The 25,882-nt window shown below is 41.7% G+C and overlaps 1 protein-coding gene across 4 annotated transcripts in view; it reads right to left on the minus strand.

Moving 5' to 3' along the window:
• The window catches only part of SPTBN1 (spectrin beta, non-erythrocytic 1), a 197,263-nt gene that overhangs the window by 79,873 nt on the left and 91,508 nt on the right, over window positions 1-25,882 (minus strand). The gene's annotated exons all lie outside the window — the stretch shown is intronic.

Raw genomic sequence — 25,882 nt, forward strand, 5'->3', positions numbered from 1 at the left:
TAAGATTCAAGGGACTCTATTTTAACCAGAGAGAGATAGATAAGAGGACCAAAAAGCCACCCCAAAGCTGTCCACTTTTCATGGACAGTACAGCATTTACTAAAATAATCACTCCCTGAATGAATTACTTATGGGAGCTCCCATCTACAATATTACTTAAGTTCTCCAAATAGAGTTATATAGATGATGTAATCTGCAAAGGATATGCAATTTTGGAAAAAAGAAAGCCAGTATTGCTGAGCTATATCACTTGGAACTACAGAATGATGACACAGTTCCATTTAATGAGAAGAAAAATCATATTTAAGAAGAAAGCAAATGAATGTAAACATGAAAGAATTTTAAAATTGGCTTTTGTTCTGGAGAATACTGCAAATTAGTCAGCCAAAGCCCTTTTCATCAGTGGCCAAGACCCACTGTAGAAACTATCAGGGTTGAAACAGCAGGTTGATAAATAAGATTGTCTCAACTTCCATGTGGATCCTCACAAGAACGGGTGTAGTTGCAACAAGCCGCAGCCTTCATGTGTGCTGGAGGAAAGGGTTGTCCAAACTACACTTGGATTTCAGGAATAAGTGTAGTGATTGTGACAAGATGAAAAAGCAAAAACTTTGTAAAGGTGAACCGTTCCCTGGACTGAACTAAGGAATTTCAGAGCTTAGCACTATTTTCTAAGTGATATCTTGGTGCATCAAACCAAAATTTCACTTCAAACAGAGTACTCTCCATTCAGGAAGTAATTTACCGAATGACAGGCTCTGACCCAATCCACAATCATATATTTAACCCAGCCAACTACTTCACTGTCAGAAAATTATTCCATGCAGATCAGCAAATGTTGTACACACTGGTGTCCAACATTCAGCCATAATGGCCTCCTGTCATTTTTTTTTTTAATCCTGGGTTAATCAATAAACCAATAAGTAACCAATGATTTAAGAACTGATGTGGGGCCACCTAAAAGCAATGAGTTCTCTCCTTAAGGAGTCCAGGGCAGTTTTCAACTCCTTAAGAACTCACAGCACTAGAAAATTGATACAAACACCTCAGCTACCATTTAGCTATTTTTAAGGTATCGTAAAATTAAAAAGAGAAAGTTATTACACACGGAAAAAGACTGAAAAACAATTTGGCTCACTTCCTTTGTGGCTTTCCTCAACCTCACTCAAAACAAATGGTTACACAAAATTTCTCTCAAAGCCAGAGTTTTGGCAGGCAGATTCTGTAGGCTCGCAATGTACACTGCCTTGTTTTAATAAAAGAGGTCATAAAAACTGGAGGAGAGAATTACCCCCGATTCAAGTTCCTGTGATCACCTGGAGGACAGGTGTGTGGTGGAACCACAGGCTCCCTCACACTCATCAAAGGACGGCAGGACAGTAACAGTCCACACTAGTGTTTTCTTCTGTTTTTAAGTCAAACCAATTTTTCTTTAATAGGAACACTAATCAAAGCTTTAAGTCCAGTTTTATAGAGACCACATTCTGAATCTTCTTAGCTTACAGCTGGTTATCGACTTTACCTTTCTTCAAATGAAAAAGTAAGAAACAAACAAAGAGGGCCTAAATGGGGAGGTCAGTTTTCCTGTTGTTCTATTTGTTTTTGGAAACTTAAACCTGTTGCACAGTGTTGCTTAACCTAAATTCAAATCTCACCCTACAAAACAGAATGCAGATCTTTATAATACACCCCAGTGTGCACCCCCGTGTGAGTCACCCCTCCCTCCCATCTCAGGACTCAGGGCTTCATCTCCCATTCCACAAAGTCGGGGCTTCTGACAGGTGTGGGGACCTGGTTTTCTGTAGTTCTGCCAGTTTGCTAGGGGTGGGGGTGAGCCAACCCTTTGCAGGAGCAGTGTTGTTGCTGGTTACTTAGATACAGCTCGGGCAGCCGTTGGCTCTAGGCTCTGGCTGATTTGTTCATCAGGGACACTTTATTGTTTAATGAAGATCTTGGCCGTTTCTCAACAGCCTCTATAAAGATATTAATTATCTTGGGCCTGGGTGGGGACGGCTGGAGGCTTATAGGTATTCTGCTGGGGGGCAAACAGCAGAAGCTCCACTTTCAGTACTAGCAGTAGGTGCAAATAAACTATAACTCTAACTCCTTGGACTTGGAAAAACAAATCATTGCAGTCATTGAAGGTGTAGAGAAACACTCACAGAAGACGGAATAGGAGGGTAAGTGGGTAATATCAAAGTTTAAAATATGCATTTCTGCCAATCTACCAATCACAGCTACATTTACTTTCTAGAAATACTTGTTCAAGCACACAAAGATGTACAGGACACTCACTGTAGATTTTTAAAAAATGATTTTAAAAAAGAACAGCAACAACAAAATGGAAAAGACTAGAAACTAAATACATATTAGTAATAGGTTAACTAATTAAAATATAGTACATTCATATTGAAGAAGAGCATGGATACATTAAAAAGGGTAGAGAACTCTGCAGTAGAACAGGCCTAGGGAGATGGCCATGCTATATTATTGTGAACAGTATATACAGTATGATCCTATCAGTATATATTTTTATATGTAACTGCATAAAAAGTAGAGAATATTTTCCAAACTCAACTGTAGTTGTCTCAAGGGAGTAGAACCAGAGATAGGAGGCATTTCCATTTCTATATTTCTGCCGTTTGTTGTTGTTTTTAAAAATGAGTATATACCAATTATGAAAAATTCAAAGTGTATTTCCATTTAAGGGGAAAACACACAATTCATTTTCATTTGATACAAGAGAAGTGAGGTTTACCATTGGGTCTGAGATTGATGAGCAGGAGTAAAAAGGGCACGCATTGCAGGGAAAACAAATTCTTCCAGAGTACCACAAAAGGTCATATGTGAAACAGTGTCTTCAAACAGTACTCTAAAATAAATAAAATGCCACCCTGAATTTTCCTTTCTTTCTTCTGCAGAGCAGTGCATCTAACTCCTATAAATCTTACACAAAATTTCTAAGCATAATTAGGGAAATATTACTTCCCTTTAACAGATGGGGACACTAAGGGTATAGAAACAGAAGTGACATTCACTGAAGAAGTATTAAGATACTGGGGTGAGGTGGGGATGGTGGACTCGTTTTCAAGCTGTCTTCCCAGCAAGGGATACAAAGGGAGCAAAAAGGAGGCCCAGTACCTCCTTCACCAAACTTTGGTCAAAAAAGCTCCAAGTTACACTCTTTATTTATTGGGGTTCCATCTAACAATTCATCTAGGGGGAAATGAATTCAGTTTCCCAAGAGTTTTAAAAATTGCTGTATTAGGCAATGGGAAATAGGAAACAGGTACAGGAGGATTTACAGTTTAATGGCGGATGGCCTTATCAACAGGTAGTTATACTGCAAGGGAACAGGTAACAAAGGAGAGGAACAAAGCACTGTAGGGACAAACAGGAGGGACTAACTGACCAGAGTGGAGTTACGAGATTAAGGGGTGAAGAGTGTCACACATGAGGTTTGAATCCAGTCACAGAGATAAGATCAGAACCAATCAGGGTGATGTGCCAGTCCTTCAACTACACAAGTGGGTAAGCACCATGGACACCAATCCTAAACAACGGGGGAGTGAAGTCACCATCTCCCACCCCCACTCTCACATAGCCAGGGTTTTTTGAGTGCTTTACTAGAGCTGGGCAGTGTTCTGAACACTTCACTAAAACTCAGTTAATTCTCACAACCACCATTTGCATTGGGTATCCTTATCAAACATATTTTGCATAAGAGCAAACGAAGACTTAAAGAAGTGACTTGCCCACAGTCCCAGGAATTCGAACAAAGGTCTGATTCTATAGCCCCCACTCCTCTAAACAGAATTCTACACTACCACGGACCTTAATGTTGCAACTGAGATGAAGTAGGTTTCTAACCTGAATGACGAGTAAGTTTTCTCCCCACCTAAAGAGAGCCCACTGAATTAACTCTCTTGAGGTATCCTGCAGCTTTAGTTCCCGACTATTTCTAAACCAGAAGCTTTACATAATCCAATGTAAACGTCCTCATCACAAAAAAATATTATTTTCAACTGTTCTTTTAATTCTCTCAGCATCTCCAAGTCCCATCAAGGTAGGGAGGCTCCATCTCCTCTGCTTTACACCTGGGAGAAGCATGATTCACCTTGCACCACAAAGGAGCCTCTGCTCTCAGTGGTCACCAATTCAAACCCGAGATTTACATTTTCCTTTCCAAGAATCTCCTTTAGCCACTGCTCAGAAACATCACTTTCTCTCTCTCTCTCATCCTAACCACCATTAAAATTCCTTCCTAGACTATGAAACCGGCAAGTTAAGAAAAACACCTTTTTGTTGTTGCAAGGAGAGGCTAAACCTGCTAACAACTGTGCCTAAGAGTCTCCTGGAGTGTCTCTCTGTTGCTCAGATGTGGCCCTCTCTCTCTCTAACTAAGCCACCTCGGCAGGTGACCTCACTGCCCTCTATCCTACGTGGGACCTGACTCCCAGGGGTGTAAATCTCCCTGGCAACGCAGGATATGACTCCCGGGGATAAATCTGGACCCGGCATCGTGGGATTGAGAACATCTTCTTGACCAAAAGTGGGATGCAAAATGAAACGAAATAAAGCTTCAGTGGCTGAGAGATTTCAAACGGAGTTGAGAGGTCACTCTGGTGGACATTCTTATGCACTATCCGGATAACACTTTTTAGGTTTTAATGTATTGGAATAGCTAGAAGTAAATACCTGAAACTACCAAACTCCAACCAGTAGCCTTGACTCTTGAAGATGATTGTGTAACAATGTAGATTACAAGGGGTGACAGTGTGATTGTGAAAGCCTTGTGGATTATGCTCTCTTTATCCAGTGTATGGATGGATAAGTAGAAAAATGGGGACAAAACCTAAATGAAAAATAGGGTGGGATGGGGGGGGATGGTTTGGGTGTTCTTTTTTATTTTTCTTTTTTATTCTTATTCTGATTCTTTCTGATGTAAGGAAAATGTTCAAAAACAGATTGGGGTAATGAATGCACAACTATAAGATGGTACTGTGAACAGCTGACTCTATACACCATGGATGACTGTATGGTATGTGAATATATCGCAATAAAAGTGAATTAAAAAAAAGAAAAGCAGCTTTGCTGTCAGGTATTTTAACAAAGATGAAATAAATTTAAATTGCATCCATATAAAAAAAATAAAAGAAAGCATCAGTATCAATTGCAGGCTTTTTAACCAATCACGGTCACATATAAGCAGACTTCCAGATGCGTTTTCCTCCGGCTTGGTTTCCAGAGCCACCCGGCACTTGGCCCTGATAATTACAGGCAGCCCGTGCAACAAGCCCCCGGACTGCAAGCCCACAGCCCAGGCAGAGTGAAATGCCTGCTGCCCAGCACAGGGGTAGGTCCCCATTTAGATATGGAGGCAAGCAGAGCAATTAATTCTTACAAAGTATAGCTCAGGGCAATTAGCAGCAGCAACAAAAATGTTTAGCTGAGTTTCCTCTTTTTAACTAAAGGCAGTCCCTACAGGCAGATGCTCAAGATTAATGAAGTTTAATGAGAACTGTAGCGGCTGGCTAATGAGTCTGTGTGAAGAGGAAGCAGTAATGATGAGGGGAGAAGGTCTTTACTCGTGTTATTAGCTCAGGCCTTGGACAGTTTTCGTAATGTACGGGCTACATCTCCAGGAAAATCCCCGAAAACCCTGAAAAGCGGTCCCATGGCAAAAATTAATAAATAAATGAGGCAAAGAATCCCCAGCATGAACACTAGGATCCCCAGGGCTGGCTGGCCAGCCTAGGAGGGGTAATCTTGGAAGCCCAGAAGCCCTGGCAGGCTCAGCCCCAGCCACAGTTCCCTCAAAAGCAGCACCAAACTCTGTCCACAACGAAGAACGCCCATATCCTGGATGAGCTGGACAGTCACCACCTTGCGTCTCACTGAGGCCCTATGGAGAATATTCATTTCAGAGCACCCTCCCCACCCCAACTCTAAGAATATTTAAAGGATTATTGCTAAAGCGGAGAAGTACTCAATGGCCATGGACGACCCCTTTGGCGAGCCACCCTATACCCTTATACAGTCACTAAATTTGTCATGTGTTGATCTCACGTGGGCTCTCCCAGACCTGGGACTTCTGGAAGTGCACAGTAAGAACCCGAATCCTTTTGGAATTAACTACTTACTGACAATACGTTTCTCATTCTGTCAAGAAACAACGTGGGAGGGAAGAGTTTTTTATTGTTAAAGAGTGAGAATCGGAATATACTAGGATTTTAATCACCCTCTGCTCCCTCCCATAAAAACAAGGAGCTAACGGCAGTACTACAGATTCACTCAATACACAAGGCCTGTGCTTCAAATTATTTTTCCAATAATATGGATGAATCTGCTCTCTATTCGAGAAACACAGCATGAGCATAAAGAACACGACAGGTGCCCAAACAGGGCCGGAAGCCGCTAAATGCTGCTGGATTGCTCAAAGCATCTAGCTCTACCTCTTAAACCTCCTCCACTCAACACACTAGCAAGAAACAAAATCTACTCATTAGGTGACAGTAAAGCCAGCCCAGAGTAAAACAGCCTTGCAACCATCACTGTCACAAAGAGGACATTCTAGGGTTCTGTTCTGACCACTTGGAAGCATGAGCTTTTTGGAGTTGGCGTCCTTCATTGAACGGGTGAGAGGCTTTCAGAACCAGCCCGGCTTCTCTTTCATATATGGCTTAAAGAATTTTCATAAATGAAAATATTCACCTGCTAATTATTTACATAAAGAAAGTCATACAGGTTTGTCCTAGCAACACCAAAGAGCAGTTTCTCATCAGCAGCTTTTACCCAGGGAAGGGAGACAAGGAGCACTCTTTCGAATTCAGCCTAGAGATTTGGAGTTATAGCCTCTTTCCAAAGTAAATAAGGTTAAAGGTTGTAGGCTATTTATCTTTGCAGTTTTAGGATCTCTCAGTCACATCGTACTTTCTCGCATGACCTGACAAACAATACAGTCATTCTAGTTTTAATACATCAGCTAAAACTGGTTCCTACAGTCTCATCAATTCTCTAAGACTCACATTATGATTAATCCTAAAGGTCAACAGACAGGCTTTATTGGGACCACAAAGGTACTTTTCAGACTCCCGCACTGCAGATACAGCCTCCCAATTCCAAAGCAGGACTGAACAGCAATGCTCAACTCCCTGGATGTGCCCAATCTTCAGCACTGCCCAGCTAAGTGAGGACCTGTTCTCAACCACAATTTTGGTATTGTGAACAACCCTAATTTTCCTTCCTACTTTGGTGATCCTACTATAAAGAGATGACATTCCCTTCATTGGGTACTACAGTCCCGACAGGTAAGTATGAAAGACAGCGTGTATTAGTCAAGGTTCTCTAGGGAAACAGAATGAACAGGAGCTATCCATAAATTATGAGATTTTATAAAAGTGTTTCATCCTACTGTGGGGATGCACAAGACCAAATTACACAGAGCAGGCTGCAAACTGGCAACTCCGATGGGAGTATTCAATGAATTCCCCAGGAGGAGCTGGCAGGCTGAAGAAGAGATGGAAGTTCTCTCTTCTGACTGCTAAAGTCATCACTTCTCCTCTTAAAGCCTTCAAATGATTGGATTAAATGTCTCTTGTTATTGAAGACACTCCCCTTAGTTGATGATAGATGTAATCAGCCATAGATGCAACCAACTTACTGATGATTTAAGTCCACGAAACGTCCTCGCAGTTAATGGTTAGGCCAGTGCTTGCGTGACCAGACAACTGGGCACCATTACCTGGCCAAATTGACACATGAACCTAAACATCACACAGTTTAGATGTTTCCAGAAATGATGCTACATGGCTTATCCATATAATGCCTGCACACTAGTTGTCATCTCAACAGAATCAACGTCAAAAACTGGGTCCAAAAAAGAAAGCTCAGAAAATGTCCCACAGCTCTGCAGGTGGGAGTGATTTATTCATTCACTTTTGAATGCTTTACTCCTAAGGGTGCTGCAACCGCAACTGATAACCTGGTATTGTGTTCTCTCTCTTTGGGGGACACTCTTACACCAGTGTTGAATGGCCACTGTTATAATCCAGTCGGACTACACGCTTATCACAGCTCCTTCTGTGTTTTAGGTATACTGCATCTCAAAGGAAAGATGAAGATTACTTGAATTATATAAAGGCCATAAGATAATCTTTATTCTCTAAATAGAACAAAATGGGAGTGTACAACATAAGCACTCATGCAACGTTTCCCTACAGCACCCACCAAAGAAAACTTCTTAGGAAAAAACAGACATACAGCAGTGACATGGCACCGTTCATTCTAGCCATGTTAGGGCTTCCTGAGAAAGCTATTCACATTTCCAGACAGAAAGGACAAAGAAGAAAAAACAGCATTCACCGACTCCAAAAATCCTATGACGAGTCTTATGATCCCAGACTCCCCAAGCAGCCAAAATACCATCACAAAATTATGATCATCAGGAGACACTTGCCTAGGCTAAATCCAATTATTTCTGGATGTAGGTGGGGTGTAAACAATACATATTTGAAATAACTTGCTTCTCTGCTGCCAATGGACTGCAAACAGAATGAAGTTTGTGGTTTTAAGGTGATAACAGGAAGAACTGCTGCCCCTCTTTAAAATTGTTTTTATACCTGCTATAAGGAAACTCAAAAGGTGGTCCAAAAACAAAATGCAAAGAGCAACTGTAAGTCTTCACTTAAACTTGACAGCAGCAGCCAAATCAAAAAATAGGGATTGTCTACTTTATTCAAACATGGTCAAAGAACAAAGTCGACCTAAATACCCCAACGAAGACGCCTGCAGCTGAAAATGTTTAAAGTCAAGAAAATTCAGCAAACTCCAAAAACCTGAACTTAAAATGTGGTTCTTCTGGCCCAATTCCATGTTCCTAGGTAATTCCATCACCAGAGAAAATTGCTCTCGGGATATGTCTGAGTAGCCAGTGCCCCAGGAGTATTCACCATATCTTAACTCCAAAATTCTACTTCAATATGAGGGACCCTTTACTCCATGTTTTCAAAGATGCATTACAAATAATTTCAACAACAACAAAACCCCACCAGCAAAACCAAAATGTCTGAACTACAAAAACTCAATACTGCCAGAGGTAGAAACAATTTTGTAATATGTGACAGATAATTTGCGTCATTGAAAAAAATCAAAGAAAAGTCTGAGGTGTCAGCTGAATCCCTCTTATCTGTCAGAATCACCAAAGCCAACCACTATCAAGAAAGGAAAATAAAATCTTCCAAGATTAGGCAGGCCCTCAATTCAACAGCGCATTTATCATGCTGCCCTTCACTACTACCACCCATTTACAGCAAAAGTCGCAGCAAATCCTTTATAGTTGGGACAGGATGAGGAATTTCCACCTCTCACCAAATCACAGCTGCCCAGGTCCTAACAGAAATGCTAATCTGAAACCTCCAAAAGCACTGACCTCAATCGTGGGAAATGCTCTGGAGAAGCAGAAGAGCAAAGCGGTTAAGAACTGAGTTCACAGCCTGCACTGCAATCTCAGCCCTATCACTTTTCGTTAAGTGTCCCTGGGCAAGTTACTTAACCTCCTGCAACTCAGTTTCCTCATCTCTGAGGTAGTGATAATAGTAGCACTTACCTCATAGGGATGTTGTGAGGAGCACATGAATTGATACATGTTAAGCACTTAGGAGAGTGCTTGCACAGGTTAAGGATCCACAAATTTTAGCCGCTAATACTATTATCACCACCACTAGGTAGGGACCAACCTTCCTTCTCTCTTTGCTGGAAGGGATATATACCTTTCCTTTGCCTTCCCTCCCCTTAGTAGTCTGTTAGTTTTCCCACAGAACTAACTCTCTGAGCCCCAAAAAACACAGAAACCAGAAATGCTTACAGTTTTTTTAGTACTGGGCATCGACCCATCATAGCCTTGCAGGAGCATTCAGTGAAATGGAAGTGACCACAGTGTAGCAGTGCCCTTCATGTGCTCATCTGTATCAGATAATCTATGCCCCTTTCTTACCTGGGAGAGGACTGAGACACAGATCCAAGTCCCTTGTCCAACGTCATTTCACCAACATCACCAGCTGGGCAACTGACTCCCTCGATCTGTGCTAAGATTAGCTGGATGTCAGATAATAGAAAAGGAGGCACCATCCCAACTACTAATAATAAGCATTAATGATGAAAATGGAGGAAAAATATATAAACCATATGCCAGGTTGACACCTAGCCATTCCCCCAACATGCCCCATAATTTCACGGCTGACTCTTACCCCAAGCACCTACCATCTCATAACCTAATCCTGCTCATAGTTGCAGCTCAAATGTCACCTCCTCCAAAGACGTGCCTCCCGCATCCCACAACCAAAGCATGTTATCTGCATGTCTTAGAACACTTGCCACTGTCTACTTAGTATCCCCTTTTAGAATGTAGTCTGAGACAGTGGTGTCTCTTACTCATCTTTGTTTCTAGTGAGCTTAGCACTGTCAACCTGCTTACCATGACACCCATTCGCTTGCTGAGTACTGAATGAACGGGTGGTTAGATTTGATGTTTCCTTCAGAGATTCTAGAGCTATAAAGAAGTTCTAAAAAGTTATCCTGCCATCATGCATAGTACTCACTCCTGGTTAATAAGGAAGTACACATGATGCTATTCCAACAGCCAGGGTAACAGGGCATCAGCTAGACCACATTATAAGCAATGGCTTCTAGGTTTTATCAGCTGAGTTTTGAGAACAAGTTCTAGAAAATATAGCCTCTTGATCAAACTACAGAGTAAAGAAATTGAAGCAACAACTCAAGCCTGCAACTATTTCCCTGACCCTATATACATCCCTCACTGTTCTAGCTTTAAGTCGTTCTTTGAGCCAAGGCAGCAGCAGAAAGGAGCAGTTCTGGGCAACCGGCATGGAGCACAGACCGGCCTCACCATCCACCCTTCCTTTTAACTCTGTTGCCAGAATCTAAACTAAACCGAGTTCTGAAAGCTGCCCTAAGCATCCACCCAAACATGTCTCTTTTCTGCTACAGGTTAATTCCTGTCTTACCCAGGAGAAAGGAAGAACGACAGCATTCCCCTGACTGCCTACACAGAGGCAGGTTGGGACCCAGCTTCCCAGATGTGAGTAAACACATTTCCCTCTCCTTTTGGTTCAGAGGTTTGTGGACAGATTCAAATGAGTCCTCGATACCTTGAAGCCGAGCTGCCATGCAGTCTGGCAGCCACTGAGTCACCACATCACTGCATCAAAGCAGATACTTGGCTGCAGATATTTCCTCTCCAGCAGCACACAATCCAGAGTCTTCAGTCACTAGCAGTGCATCTATATCCATATCCATATCCATGTTCAAAAGGATCCTGATACACTACACCAAGGCTCAAGAGCACCTGAATTTAGGTTATTATATGGCTCAAGTGACACACCCCCAAATATCCCAACTGCATTTACCAAACACATATCCACATGAAGGTATCAGTTCTGTCCTTCAAGAAATAAAGATGTTACCCATCCCCCAATATTATGCTCTTTCAATGTCAATGATAAGCAAATTAGTAGACTGCATAGTTTTTAATTGAAGGATTTATTCATCAATAGCAACAGCTTTATCAGAAACTGCTATTTAAGAAATCTGTTGATGAACATGCTTTTTAAGCTGTATATTCAATTTGTTGCTCATTTAAATGTGACACTTTTAAACACCCGTGAAATCAGCTGAATCCCTAATGAGAATGATGACGCACATCTGGATTTAAAACAAAAATTACAATCAATACAGTCTATCCATGTGCTAATGGCCAACATATACACTATGCCTTACTTTATGTCTCCACCTATTTAGAAAGAACAAATACTTGAAACTTCAAAAGAAATGTTGAAAATGGCTCCCACTTGCTGCAAAACTTCGCAAAGTCACCCATTTTGCCACTTGGTGGCTAAGTGACTTTAGCCACCTCATTTCACCTTTTCACACTCAGATTTCTCAATCCACAAAGCAGATCTGATGCCACCTAACCTCACAGGACTACAGAAAGGATAATTAATATGTACCTGAAAGTACCTGGTTCGTATCTGGTTCAAGCTGGAAGGCCCAAAACACTTGGTTTATAAAGTCACTTTCAATACAGGAAAAAAAAGGCTTACGGTTTAATTTTTACATCACTGGCATCAGTAGATTTATGAGCAATGTGGTGGGAATGTGTGACCTCCAATTCCAAATCAGACTGCACTGATCCAGCCCTCACAGCACCACTGGCTTTCCATGTGGCCAACGCAAGCATGACCCATCATAAACAGAGAGCAGCCACAGGGCCACTTAGGCAATGGACTTTCTGACCCTGGGCAAGACGAGCTGACCTCCAAAGGCAGGAAGAAGGAAACCACATCACATATACCAGCACTCAGAGGGAGAAGGCTTTCTGAGCAGCTAGGGTGGAGGAAGTTGCTTCAAACTAGACTCAAGAAACTGGGTAGGCTGCTGCTAGAAGACCTCAGTCCACCTGCTCCCCTCCACACCCTGCCACGCCTTAATCCTCCCAGGAAAGTCTCTCTCTCTCAAGAGGCATGGGGAGTAACGGCTTAACACTGCGGACAGCCGGTGTGAACGCCAGCTCCACTACTGACTTGCTGTCTGACACTGAGCAAGTTCTTTCATCTCTCCAAACCTCAGTTTTCTCATCTGTAAACACAGATAAAGTGTGTGCCTACCTCCTCCTTGTGAATGTGAAATGAAGTAATACATATGGCAAACATGGCAGGGTCTGTTCAATAAAGTGGTGAAGGAAAGCTCTCAGTTTCCTTCACCAGCGGACGTTAAGACCAGTTAAGTGGACTCAAGAACAAAGACAGCCTGACCCTCTGTTTCCCTCTACAAAAATATCTTTGATCTTATTATGAATTTGCATTTCTCATAGCAGATTCACACACACCATCACAGCCGATTCTCGCAGCAAGCCCAGCAGGGCAGGGAGGACAGGTGTGCTCCATTTTGCAGGTGTGTAAAGCACTCCCTCTTCCTTCTACAACCATTCAAATCCTATTTTAAAAAACTGCATCTGTTTTCCGGTCTTTCTAATTAGTTGTGAACTTCTTAAGGAGAGGGGTTCAACGTTCATCCCTCTAGCCTCCATGCCTGAGCCAAGAGCTGGGAACAGAGGCCCAGCATAAGGCAGAATATTCAACAGAGGCTGAGTCATACAAGAATCACCACGATTCTTAATGATCTGGTGCCCTGGTTCGATAGGAGTTTTGAGTGGTTGATATTTTGCTTTTAATGAAGGGAACCTTAGTGAATGAGTTACACTATGAATTCCGACTGAGGCAGAGGGAACAAAGCAAAAGGATCCCAAATCAACTGCTGACTCACTGAGTGATCTATGCTTCACATTCCTCTTTCAGAAAACATTGAACAGGAGAGCGTCTCCTTATCAAAGCTGGAGCCAGGATCAATGACATAATTTACGTGTGCAGACAACTATGAGCTCACAGGAAAATGAGGTAAGAAAGGTCACTGCAGAATTGTTGGATGACAACTACGGCTGAGGTGAGTATCAGCTGGGATTCTGGACCGCCTTCCCATCTGACGCCCTGTACGCAGCTGGCAAAGGCCAACAAAGGCAGTCAGCTTCCGGGGCCCTCTACTTGTGTGTGTGTGTGTGGGGGGGCACCCACATTTCACCTGGGGCTTTGGCTCAGCAGATGACAACTCTAGCGCCCTCCCTCAAAGCCAACCCCCCTCCCCTCTCCCCAAAAAAGAACCATTTGCACTTACTACCCTGATAAGGACTGCAGTGCATTGGTCTGTGGCCAAGAACTCCCAGTCAAGCCCACTGCTGAATGAGTATGACTTTTTAAAAATTGCTTCTTTTAGTTTCAAGTGAAAAAATAACTTCCTGTCCCAAAGCCGAAATCATATATATTTGAAGAAGAAAAAGAAATCACATAAATTTGCAGAGGAAAGGGGGACTGGGAAGTGCAAAAGGTGGGAAAGAAGTTCCTCAGCAAAACACGGTTTTCTCACAGATATTTCTTGAGTTTAAAAGGCCAAGGTTGCATATTAATCTGGTATCTGAATTTTTGAGGCCCTGCCTCTATTTGCTCAGAGTATGATTTAACTGCCTGGCTGCCAAAAGAGCATTACTCATGCTTTATCACCGAGAGCAAAGACACATTCTCAGGATTCATTTAATAGTCAAACAATAATATAAAAGGGAATGGTTACCACACCTAGAAGAATGGATTTCAGTTTCATGGGGCACACTTTTACCTTTTTCTGCTATGTAACTAGACTACCTTAAAGTAACCCTTAAAATTTTCCTTGTCACATCTCCTTTAAAGGTGGAAAAAAACACAGAAGAGAGAACCTGAAGTCTAATTTCTAGGGAAACTCTTCTTGACTCTCCGAGTATTGAACACTGTGGGCTTCTCTCTGCTCTCCTCTCCACCTCACTAAAGTTAAGCAAATCCCCCAGCACCCTGCAGAGTACTAGGGACAATAAGAGGGAAGGTCCTAAAGCCAGAGCTTCGAAGGAGGGAGGGAGGGCAGGGTGTCCCGAGGGTCGTATCAAAATTTCGTTTCATCAAAAAAAGTAGAATCAGGGAGTCAATGCCCAGTCTAAGACCTTTCTGAAACTATAGTTCAGCAGCATTTGTAGAGATAAAATCATTATCATGAGTGATTCATTCTTTCATTCAACACATTATTTATTAAGTGGCCGGTATCGTCACTTCTTTTCTCAGGGAAGAGACAAACAAGGAGGGAGATTAACTCACTTTAAAATGACTACATTTGTATTACTGCTTACATTTTACTCATTCATCCATTCCTTTACTCGTGAAACATTTATTTATACACCAAGCACTAGTAAGGAATACAGGAATGAACACACAAACATCGCTCTCCTGGCAGTTCACGATTATTCACCAGTGTCAAGGACAAAGTAAAGGATACCTTCATACACAGTCAGGGTGATCAACCGAACAGCTTGGCTGAGACTGACGGACATTCCCCAGACACGAAACTTTTGATGCTAAAACTAGAAAAGTCTCATGCAAACCAGGATAAGACGGTTACTTAGTAATGTACTATACTGAATTTAATCCTTCACGACCACCCCAAGGGCTATTTATTCCTCCCATTTTCTAATAGACGCAGAAAATGAGGCTCAGTGGAGCCAAGATTTGAATGCTGGCTTATCTCAATCCACGACCCATGCTCTTTCCACCACCTTGGCGTTTCTGAAACTGGCGATAACACTGAACACACCCTCTGACGGCCCTCCTCATGTATCACCACCACCAGTAATGAATCATGTTCCTTTCACAGCTCCCCTGGCCCCCACCCCCACCCCCTACCACAGACTCTATGCAGCTGGGATCACATCTGTTTGGCAGTTGTTTGCAGATAATGCATAATCTCCCTCTACCACTGCAAGACTGAATTTCACAGCAAGTCTTTTAAATCTCTGTATGAATCAACGTCTCCCTCAATAAAAATCAGTAGTATTGTTTCCAAGCACCAGAAACACACTTTGCACTAGACTTGTATTCACCTTTCAACTATTATACATTCAAGCTGCAGAAACTCCCTGGCATTTAACAGTTAAGACTAGACAGACTTTCAAAGACTCCAAACACTTTAATATAGACCTTTAAAGTTTCTTTTACTTAAAAAAAAAAAAAAAAAAATCTAATTCCAAATGCCAAGGCCACATTCCAAGTGCCTGTTTGGTCTTCTACCATCTTGGTTGTAACCATTTGCAGTCAATGCTGTCAAAATAATATCTATGGCTTGTATAAGGGGTTCAGGCAAAACACACACACCTGCAACTGGTCTGTACTTAAAATGATAGCTTCTCACTCCAAATTACCATCCCGACTGCACTGAGAGGGAAAAACATAATTCACCCGAATGATAATGACACAGTCGATGTAACTTCCTTGTCACCACAGAAGAGCCTCCAGACTTTTTATTTATGTTTTACTCACATTCTTCATGAATAAAGTGTGCCTCAGTGATCCTCAAATTAACTTTCCACTTGCATCATTTCAGCATTAAAAAGGGACTATAAGGCCAGATCTTTCACAAGGGCTTTGTGAAAACAAGTATAGGCCAGCCTGTGTCTCCATGTGACTGTGATTACTGTATTTGGTACTTAAAGGTCCTGTGCCTCTTGAAAATGAGGTTGGGGGGAGAGAGAAAGGCTAAAAAAAGGCCTTTCAAAAGCAAACACAGTAGAGGCATTCATCATATCGGGAGGGCAGTTAATATTAAATTTGGCTACAGTCATCCTCTCTGACAAAAGTGCTGGAGGCTGCGATTTGAGCAGCAACTGCTCAGAGGCTCTGTAAACAGCTGGGAGAGGCATGGCCATCGGGACCTCCAGCCTACATCCGAAGTCACCAGGCCCACTGGCTGCTGTCAACCTTGTGTGCTTTCTAGAGAACATAAAAAGGGGGTGATTCAGTTGGGTGCATTTTCAGGCAAACTAAATCCTCTGGTAACCCGTTGAAGGAAACCACACCCAGAACAGGTTTCAGGGGTGGGGGGAGTGAGGCACTCAACTCAAGTTCAAAAGGTTTGCTCCTGCTGGGCCTGGCTTTGCCATTTAACCAGGACCTTTATTAGTGGCTGCCACGGATTACCCAGCTCTTGCTATGTCCCAGGTTCTTGCCGAACACTGCTTCCAGGGATAATCTCATGTAATTCTTACAACCACCTTATTATGTAGAATTTGTGTCAACAATGCTCCCCAGCCCTATTCCACGGATGGGTAAACAGGCTCAGATGGGTAAATAAATTGCCCTGATCTGGAAAGCAAGTTGGCAGTATTTAGCAAGAGACATAAAACGACCACATATGAAAACCTTATGATATAATGTTAAGTAAAAAGTAAAAAGGCCAAGGCAAAACAGAGTCAATATAATAATTACAGTAGTGTTAAATTATATGTGAGTATAGATTAAGAACTATTGAAAAGTTAAAATTTGCTGGATAGTAGTATCTTACATGAACTATTCTTTCATTTTTATGTCTTCTGAGGGTGTCATAATACTGCCATAAGATAATATATTTTTTTAAATGTTGAGTAATGCAAAGAAACAGTTAGAAATTTAACTTTGTCTGTTAGTGACCTTCAACCCTTTGAATGAACATCCTCCATCTGAGTCACCTTCCGACTACTACTGCTTTCATTACCCACTCACCTTAGGTCAGCAAAGTTCTGGAGTGGCACCAGCTAAAAACAGAAGTCACTTATCTCCCCCATCCCCTTCCTTCTTCTAAGGGACAGAAACTAAGACTTCAGCAGGTGCTTTTTCCTCCCCTACCTAATCAATAACCAGCAATTTTAAAGCTTCACCTGCAGACTCAGAGGAAATGAGCATTCCTCAAGTAACAGATACTTAGTATATTTCAAACCCACTTTTAAAACCAAAACCTGAAGGTACTGCTAGACAAGTAAGTATGATACACATGAAACTGGACTAGATTCAAACCAATTGCAAGAAAAGCAAAAAATTCATTTAATATAAGATAACTGTAAAATGGAGTGCTGTGTGCACGCATGTGTGTGTTTTGTTTTTTTTAAAGGTTTAAGGCATAAAGCAGATATGGAGTAAGTCACTGTTTCCCAGGACACCATGCTGAAATTCTCAAAGAACTTAGAGGAACTGGCCCAGGAGTATTTTTGGAATTCTCCATTAATACCAACTGGGTAAATGAAAAGAAACTGTTTTTCTTTAACCTCACTAACTTCTAGAACTGCAGGTTTAGCAAGTAGGAAAACCCCAGCCAAGTTCTACACAGACTTACAAAACCAGGAATTAACCAACCATGCTTTAAAGCCCTGTAATCTCCTAGGACAATACTAAACTTTAACTACTTTACATTCAGATACTCAAGAACATGTTTACAGTTAAAATGACCCAGTTTACTTAGAAACAAACCACTCTTACATTTACTGTGGACTATATATAAAATATACACTTTATACCTCAGAAAGATTGAAACCTTTCTGGGACCATTCCCTCCTCTGCTTATAGTAAGGTTAAGGGGGAAGGTTGAGAAAGATTATTTCCAAGGTGTGGCCTCCCAAACTCAAATGTACATACAAATCACTTAGAGAGCTTGTCTTATAAAATGAGGTTCTGCCTCAGTTCAGCTGGGGTGGGCTTGAGATTCTGCATTTCTAACAAAGTCGCAGGTGATCTGTAGACCACACTGAGTAATAAGGTTCTAAGTATCTTACAGTTCAAAATTCGAGGTGGCTGTATGCATTGTTTCTAGATTTCTCAGCCCAACTGAGAAATTGGTCCCCTGACTGGCCTCCTGCCTCCCTCACGATCTCCACCCTCTCACTCAGGAATCACTGATTTTTCTTGAAAAAGAAAAAGGAAAAAAGGTCAGAACAAATCACTCTGCTATTTAAAATCCTTAGGGAGCTTCCCCTGCCTTGGGAGACTCAGTCTCCTCCAGCTTTTGTTTCTTTTCCTTCTGAACCCCTCTCACTACTCTTCCTCACTTTGCAAGCTCTCACCACACTGAGCCTAACTGAACTCCCCCACCTGGGTCCCTCACCTGTTGCTTGGAACAAGTTCACTTTCCACTAGCTTCTATCTGTCCATCAGCTCCCCCGCCACGTGCAGCAGAGCTGAAACAGGTTCACCCACAGACTTCCTAACGTGCCTTGCAATTCTCCAGCCAGAGGACAGCTGTTCATCGAAAAGCAGGTCATCAATTAAGTACTTGTTAATAAAAATTAAAAAAATAAACAAAAGAGAACTATATTTTTCAAAAGTCAGTTTCATTTTAGTATTTTGTTTCTTAGGATCTTTCTTGCTCTCAAGTCACCTAGATTAGTGACCAACTACTGAGCTTTCAAATGGCAGGTCCTTTGCACCCATAAAGTGGCTTAAAAACTGCCAATTTTTAAATTATGCCAATCCAGTTAAGAATACTGAAGTAAATTTAGAAAAATGCTTGCAATGCCCTCATCATTTATTTTCCCCTAACATAGTTTCTCACAGCTGGAGCATCAGAGTTGATAGAAACTTGTCATGTAAGAGGGAGAAAGGACACCAAGATCAAAAAATGGCCAAGATCTGCCAGGCTTATTTTGATAATATGTACAAGGGTAATCCCAGTACTAAGAAATGCATGGCTGTTAAGGTATTGTTTATTGAAAAATTGAAGCTCTGTCACCATCCATGTCATATTCCAGAAGAGGGGCTTTCTTTTAAGTTTGATTCTTGTAAACCAAACCCTGAAGTTCACACTTAATCACTATACCACATTTATTAGTAATTGGCAATACTGGAATTCTTAGTGTTCATCTATATAGAAGTTTTACTTAAAAGAAAATATAATTTTGGAAATAAATTACTATTTAATAAAGGTTAATAACTTTTAAAAGTATATGGACATTTTCAAGAAAATTTCATACATTATGGCATTTGCTGTTTAATAGAGCCCTGGAAGGTAGGCCTGGCAGTTACTGAGATAAGGAAACAAGAGTCCATATCTTCAGGATTTCAGAACAGGGTGCCACCTGCCTCCCTTCTAGATGCTGAGTTGCTGGGCTCCATGTCAAGTCACTGGGGTTTTTGTTTTTAAGGTTAAATCCAATAGTTGCCTTATTGAACTGTACCTTTATCACCATTTTTCCTAAACATAATCTCTTTCTATACTGGCCCTCACGCCAACTCAGTGAGGCAGCTGGGACAGATAATTACCCTTGTCTGGCAGATGAGGGGACTGAAGCCTACAGATATTGAATGATTTGTCTAAGTCAGCAGAAGAGAGCCAATCCTTAACTAGCAAAACGCCTTTTCCACTATTACAAAGTTGTTCTAAAACACCCTTTTTCCCAACTCTTCATTCTTCCCTAAGAAAAAAAGATATAATAACTGTTCCTATTTGGGAGCAACTCAAGCAATCTGCTCTCCCCATTCCACACCATCACCCAAACTGCAGGGACAAATGTATGAAGGAGCTAATAAGGGAGTGTTTCTCAAACTAGAGTGAGCATCAGAATCACCTGGCAGGCTAGTTACAAACACTTACTGCTGGGCTTCACCCCCAGAGTTTGATTCAGTAAGTCAGAAGTGGGAGCCTGAGAATTTGCACTTGTAGCAAGTTCTCAGGTAATGCTGATCTGGTATGAGGCCTCGTTTTTTTTTTGTTTTTTTTTTGAGGGCCTCAAAGTGAGAACCATTTCAATAAGGTAATTCATAACATTTACTCTTTCAACAAATATTTAGGGGGCTCCTACGTGTAAGACAGGTTATTTTAGACTTTTGTCTTTGGGCTCCAGACTTCGTGAAATGTAGGGAAAACAAAGAAGCAAATATTCAAACTGTAACAAAAGGCAGTATATGAAAATCACAAAAAAATGACCAAGTGCTTAAACTTTAAATCTTAAAGGAAAAGAATCCAACCAGTCACTGACCTCGCTGTGCTTTGGGGAAGGCTTGAATTAAGTGGCACCTGCACTGAACCTCAAAAGAATGGTCCTGATCCATGAAATGATTCCCAGTGGAACCAACCAAGAGAGCAGGGTCTCGAGGGCAGGCAAATGCAGAATAGGTCTGGGGAATCATCAGTAGTACAGTGGGATAGAGGAGCAGTGCAGGCAGGAGACAGAAAGTCAGCTAGAGTCAAATCCCAAAAGTTTTTGCAGAACGGAGAGCTTTTATCAGGGCCAGGAGACGGGATAGGGGACACGGGGACAGGATGGAATTGGGGACGGGATGGGGGGACTGGGGGACAGGATGGGGGGGGACGACGACTGGGGCAGTGACTTAAGGGTGTTTTAGGAAGCCACAGAAAGAGACTCTAACAGAGGAAGCAGCAGCAGGGCTGTGCAGACTCCTTTCTGGGCCCAGGGCATGTGTATAGATGATGATTTGGAATAGTCATCCACATCTCGGCCCTCAGCAGTTTACAGCCCCGTCACTTCACCCCCTAAGAAAGGCATTATCTTCTTCTCAGTAAGGATCTACCACCCTCCTCTTCCAACTGGTCTCCAGAGTCTCTTTAAAGATCCTCCCAAACACTGGATTTGAACTGAAAGAGTCAAAGATCCCTAGACCATCAGGGTTCCTTGCCCACCAAAACCTGAGAGCACCGTATTTCCCAGAAACCTCAGGAGTTCCCTGAACACACTAATTTTACAAGTCAGCAGAAGGTATTCGTGGTATCTGAGAAACAGGTGTTGAGGCCACACCTAATACACATTTTGTGGTACTGGCAGAGGAGCATCAAATTTGGAGTCAGGAAACCTGGATTCTGGAGAGCTAGCCTCTTATTGGTTGATCTTAATCCAATTATGTTCCTTTAGCTAAAAAAGCAGGAATGGAAATCTCTCCCATAGGATTATTAGTTCTACAGAAACGCACACTTATTTGGAACTTATTAAGTAGTATATCCTGTGCTGGATAATTTGGATAATCTAATTTAGTTAATTAAGCAAGATGCTATATATTATAGAGCTATCTGCATTACTAATTATTATTACTACATCATTCAAAGAAGGTTCTACTTCACAAATCTGTTAGGAACTTCCCTAAATTTTGAGCTGAAACTGGCAAATTGGAGATAGGAGCTTTTTTTTTTTTTCCTTCTGACTTATCCCACAAAGTTAGCTAGGCTTATAAAACTAGAGTCCTGGAAGGTATCCAGACCAAAAAGCCAATCTTTTACGTTTTCATTAAACCCAAAACTGTTCTTATAAATCTTTTCATCTAAAAATAAAAACCGAATTTTATCATTTGTCACCAATTCTTTCACTCTCCCAACAGCAAATATCTGAGGGCTACTTACTTAAAATTTCTTAAGAACTCAATAGCAAATTTTCTTTATGACAAGCAAGTGTAAACCCAGCAATCATCCTTCTCTAAGGTTTATGGAATGCAGCACAACAAATATCTAGTCAGCATACAAATTGGAAATTTTTTTAAAACTTAAGAATAAATTTTCTTTATGATATGAAAGGCATAAAACCAGCAATATTCTTTCCCTAAGAGTTAAAAAATTAAAACCAAAGAATTAAGAAATTCAACACGATGACTCTTAGGTAGCCTGTAATAAACTTGAATAATGCATTTTCAGGGCCTGAAATTGTTTACTCTCCCTCTAAGTCCCAAGGAGGGCAACGTACTCTAACCTTCCCTCATCAGTGGTGCAAAATTCATTGAGCCAGAGAGAGATTTCAAATGGAATCCAGGTCACTCTATGGACATTCTTACACACTATATAAATAACCCTTTTTAGATTTCAATGTATTGGAATAGCTAGAAGTAAATACCTGAAACTACCAAACTCCAACCCAGTAGACTTGACTCTGGAATATGATTGTATAGCAATGTTGCTTACAAGGGGGACAGTGTGACTGTGAAAACCTTGTGGATCATACTCCCTTTATCCAGTGTATGGATGGATGAGTAGAAAAATAGGGAAAAAAACTAAATGAAAAATAGGGTGGGGGGATGATTTGGGTGTTCTTTTTTTACTTTTATTTTTTATTCTTGTTTTTACTTTTTCTGGTATAAGGAAAATGTTCAAAAAAAAGATTGGGGTGATGAATGCATATATGATGGTACTGTGAACAGTTGATTGTACACCACGGATGACTGTATGGTATGTGAATATATCTCAATAAAACTGAATTTAAAATTAAAAAAAAAAAAAAAAAATTAGCCAGAACAGCTAAGGAAAGCAATCAAGTGTTGGATGTCAAGGTCAGGCTGCAGAGAAGGCAGAAAACATTCATTTTGATAACTTAAAAACCTGTCTTCGTTTCAACTGGTCTGCCAGTCAGGGCTGCCTTGGGGGCAGGTAGGCAGTAGCGGATACGAGGTTAGGGTGGGCTTTCCACATGCTGCCCCATGAAAGAAATGGAACATTAGTATCTACAACTCTGAGAGGAGAGAGTTACAGACAAGCAATGTGCAACCTCGGCCCAAGAATGCTTGTGATCCTGGACAAGTTAATTGCCTTTTCCCACCTTCTCATCTTTCAAACCTCATAGGATGTGACGAAGACTAGACAAGAGAACCATATATAAAGCTCCTAGTAACTCAATGAGACCTCTTTTCCCATCAAAGAGACAAGAAGCTTTATAGAATAATGAGAATGTAAGCACAATCTTTTGAAAACCGTAGGAAGGGTGGGGCATTTAAGACAGCAGAAAATGAAGGCGAAACCCAGGGCTGGGTTTTCGGCCCGCCTGCCAGGAAGGTCTGGCTGGAATGCAAGAGGTGGCCCAGAAGGTATGTGGGGGTGGGGACCTTTGGGGGGAGGGCTCCGAATGCCCAGCTAAGACGTCTGGAATTTGATGTACACAATAGGGAGAAGCAAGGGTGCCAGCCTGGGAGAGGAGCATGATGCGCTGATGCAAAAACTGGAGAGGAGATATGTTACTACAAACACACTTTTCCAAACACACTGAGTTTTGTTGTTTCAAGTGTACCTCTTATTTAAAAAGAAAACAAAAACAACTGATCCAATCTTCTAAGACACACAAGCTGACTCTGAGGAAGGTGCTAATTAACTTTTGCAGATTTGAGAGTCTGTGTGTTTTGGGTGTGTCTGTCAGTGTGGGTGTGTGTTAGGTGTTGGTGGCTGATGCTGAAGTTACAAGGAATTGAAGGCCCTGTCTTGTCACAGGCCATGAACCTTAATGTGATAAAGACATCGCTGTATATCTTAGTCCCGTAAGTCGATGAAATTTTATTTTCTTACCTATGAATCTCAACAAAGTATTTTATCTAGATAGACCAGACTCATTCTAATATCAGATACCTGAAATTAAATTCTATGGTCCCTCCTGAAACTTTTAGAATCCAGTGTGCAAATATTAAAAATCAGCAATAATGCAGAAATAACTCCCACGAAACCACAGCATTCACAGACTCTGGGGCATAGACACTAAATAAGTTCATATAGGAGGCATTAGAAAACCAATACGGATTTAGGGGAGCATTTTGCCAGTGCTGGATAAGTGCTAGGAACAAATACACCCAGAAAAGGGTGGGGGAGGGCAGCATTGTAGGCATGTACAGAATTAATCATCAGACAGAATCTATATGTTATCAGAGATGTGTGAAGATTGGAAGAACTATAAAGTAAATACCAAATGGAGGGCGAGGGGGATAGTTTTAACAAAGTTCTCCTAAGGCTGCATAAAATGCAATCAGTTCCATTTGTAACCAAGGACACTGCCAAATGTTTGTAATTATGAGATCCACCATGCTTAAAAGTTAATTCACCCTTTCTCAGTTCCTCAACACGGGTGGTTTTCCGTTATAGAAATACCAACCCTGAATTTGTGCAACTCCTAAACCACAATATTTAGAAATAAAGTTATCTGGGGCTACATGAGGGAGACAAAGGTCATTTAAAAAAAAAAAAATGTCCCATGAAACATGAATCCGAACCCTTTTGAAAGCATTTCCTTCAGCAGCACTTAGGAGGTAAAATATCATGGGCACATCGTGATTTTTTTTAAATTTTACATTGCCCAGAGAGGACAGTTTAAGACATTTCCTGTGTGTAAGTTCACTCTTCTCTTTTACAACCCCCTCAACCCTTTCAGAATAACAGCCTTTTGTTATGAGTGGGCCTAAGGGTGCGAGATTCTCCACACCTTATATTTTCTCTCCTTGTTTTGCATTTCTTCTGAAATTACAGGAATGACTGGAGACTGGTGATAGATTTTCCAACTGGGGATCCCCCCCTGGGGGTGCTTTCCCCTTGGCACAAGGAAGAGGGGAGTCTGGGCCATGTGAAGAAGAAGCACATTCTGAATCCTCAGAACCCCGAACTGTGGGACACCTAATATAGGCCCAGAAAACCACAGACACACTCGGCTCCTCCGTTTACCACTTGCAAGCTCCCCCCATCCCCTCGCCCCGCCTCCGGTGTTTTGTTCTGTTTATAAAGCAAATCCCACCTTCCGTAAGCTCAAGAGGAATGAACCAAAGATGTATAACCATTCCCTAAAGTGAATGGAGCTTCCTCTTAAAACTGCCCCAGGAATGCAGCACTGCCTAGCAAATGTTTAAACTCACGTCCTGTTCTGCTGCTTCTTTTCCAGAAAAGTGTCATTACTGTCAACTATTTCACAAGACAAATAAACGTACCAATGAAATATATCCTCCCCCCTTCCCAATGAAAACATTCTAGGACTGAGCGGCTTCCTTCCTTCCTCCTCCTCACAGGAACCACGTTAGTGGCACCAAGAAGAGTTAAAATAAGAAACACAGTTTGCGGAGGCTACTTTTATACAACATAAGGCCATTCTCGGCCTATTACTGATTCCAGGGGTTTCCAAACGGAAGGAGCTCCGTTTTCAGTTATTAATCCCTTTTCACGTAGAAGCCCAGAGACTCGGCTGGTTCGGCCTGCTGGCTGACAGTGACCGCCAGGTCTGCAAGGACCAGGCCAGCCTCAGGCGGGGGGGGGGGGGGGGGACCCCAGGAAGGAAGCGGGTCCACCACTCCATACACCACTGCACACGGACCCTGCTCTCCCTAAAAATGTGCGGTAAAATGTTGGATTCATTCAATTATTTGCGCCTAATATAGACTCCTAAGAAACCCATAATTGATCCAACTAATCCAACCCATGGCACTGGAATGACAATAATTGGCTTTCATTATGAATTACATAGCCCTCTAAATTGACGGGAAGGCTCTCCCCCAACACAATACATCAAAAGAGTTAAAATTAAGCTTCAGGATCAAAACTGTAATTTACCGAACGTTTAGGAACAAAAAGACCACTCCCTCCTCCCTTTGGTATTGTTCTACAGGACTGGGTCTCAAACAGTGCACTTTACACCTTCAAAGCTTCCCAGAGGTAAGAGGCTGGGGGGCTGGGAGACAGAGGCGACCGGGAATCAAATACC

This window comes from Choloepus didactylus, chromosome 17 (genome assembly GCF_015220235.1).
Source record: "Choloepus didactylus isolate mChoDid1 chromosome 17, mChoDid1.pri, whole genome shotgun sequence".
In the NCBI taxonomy this organism is placed as follows: domain Eukaryota; kingdom Metazoa; phylum Chordata; class Mammalia; order Pilosa; family Megalonychidae; genus Choloepus; species Choloepus didactylus.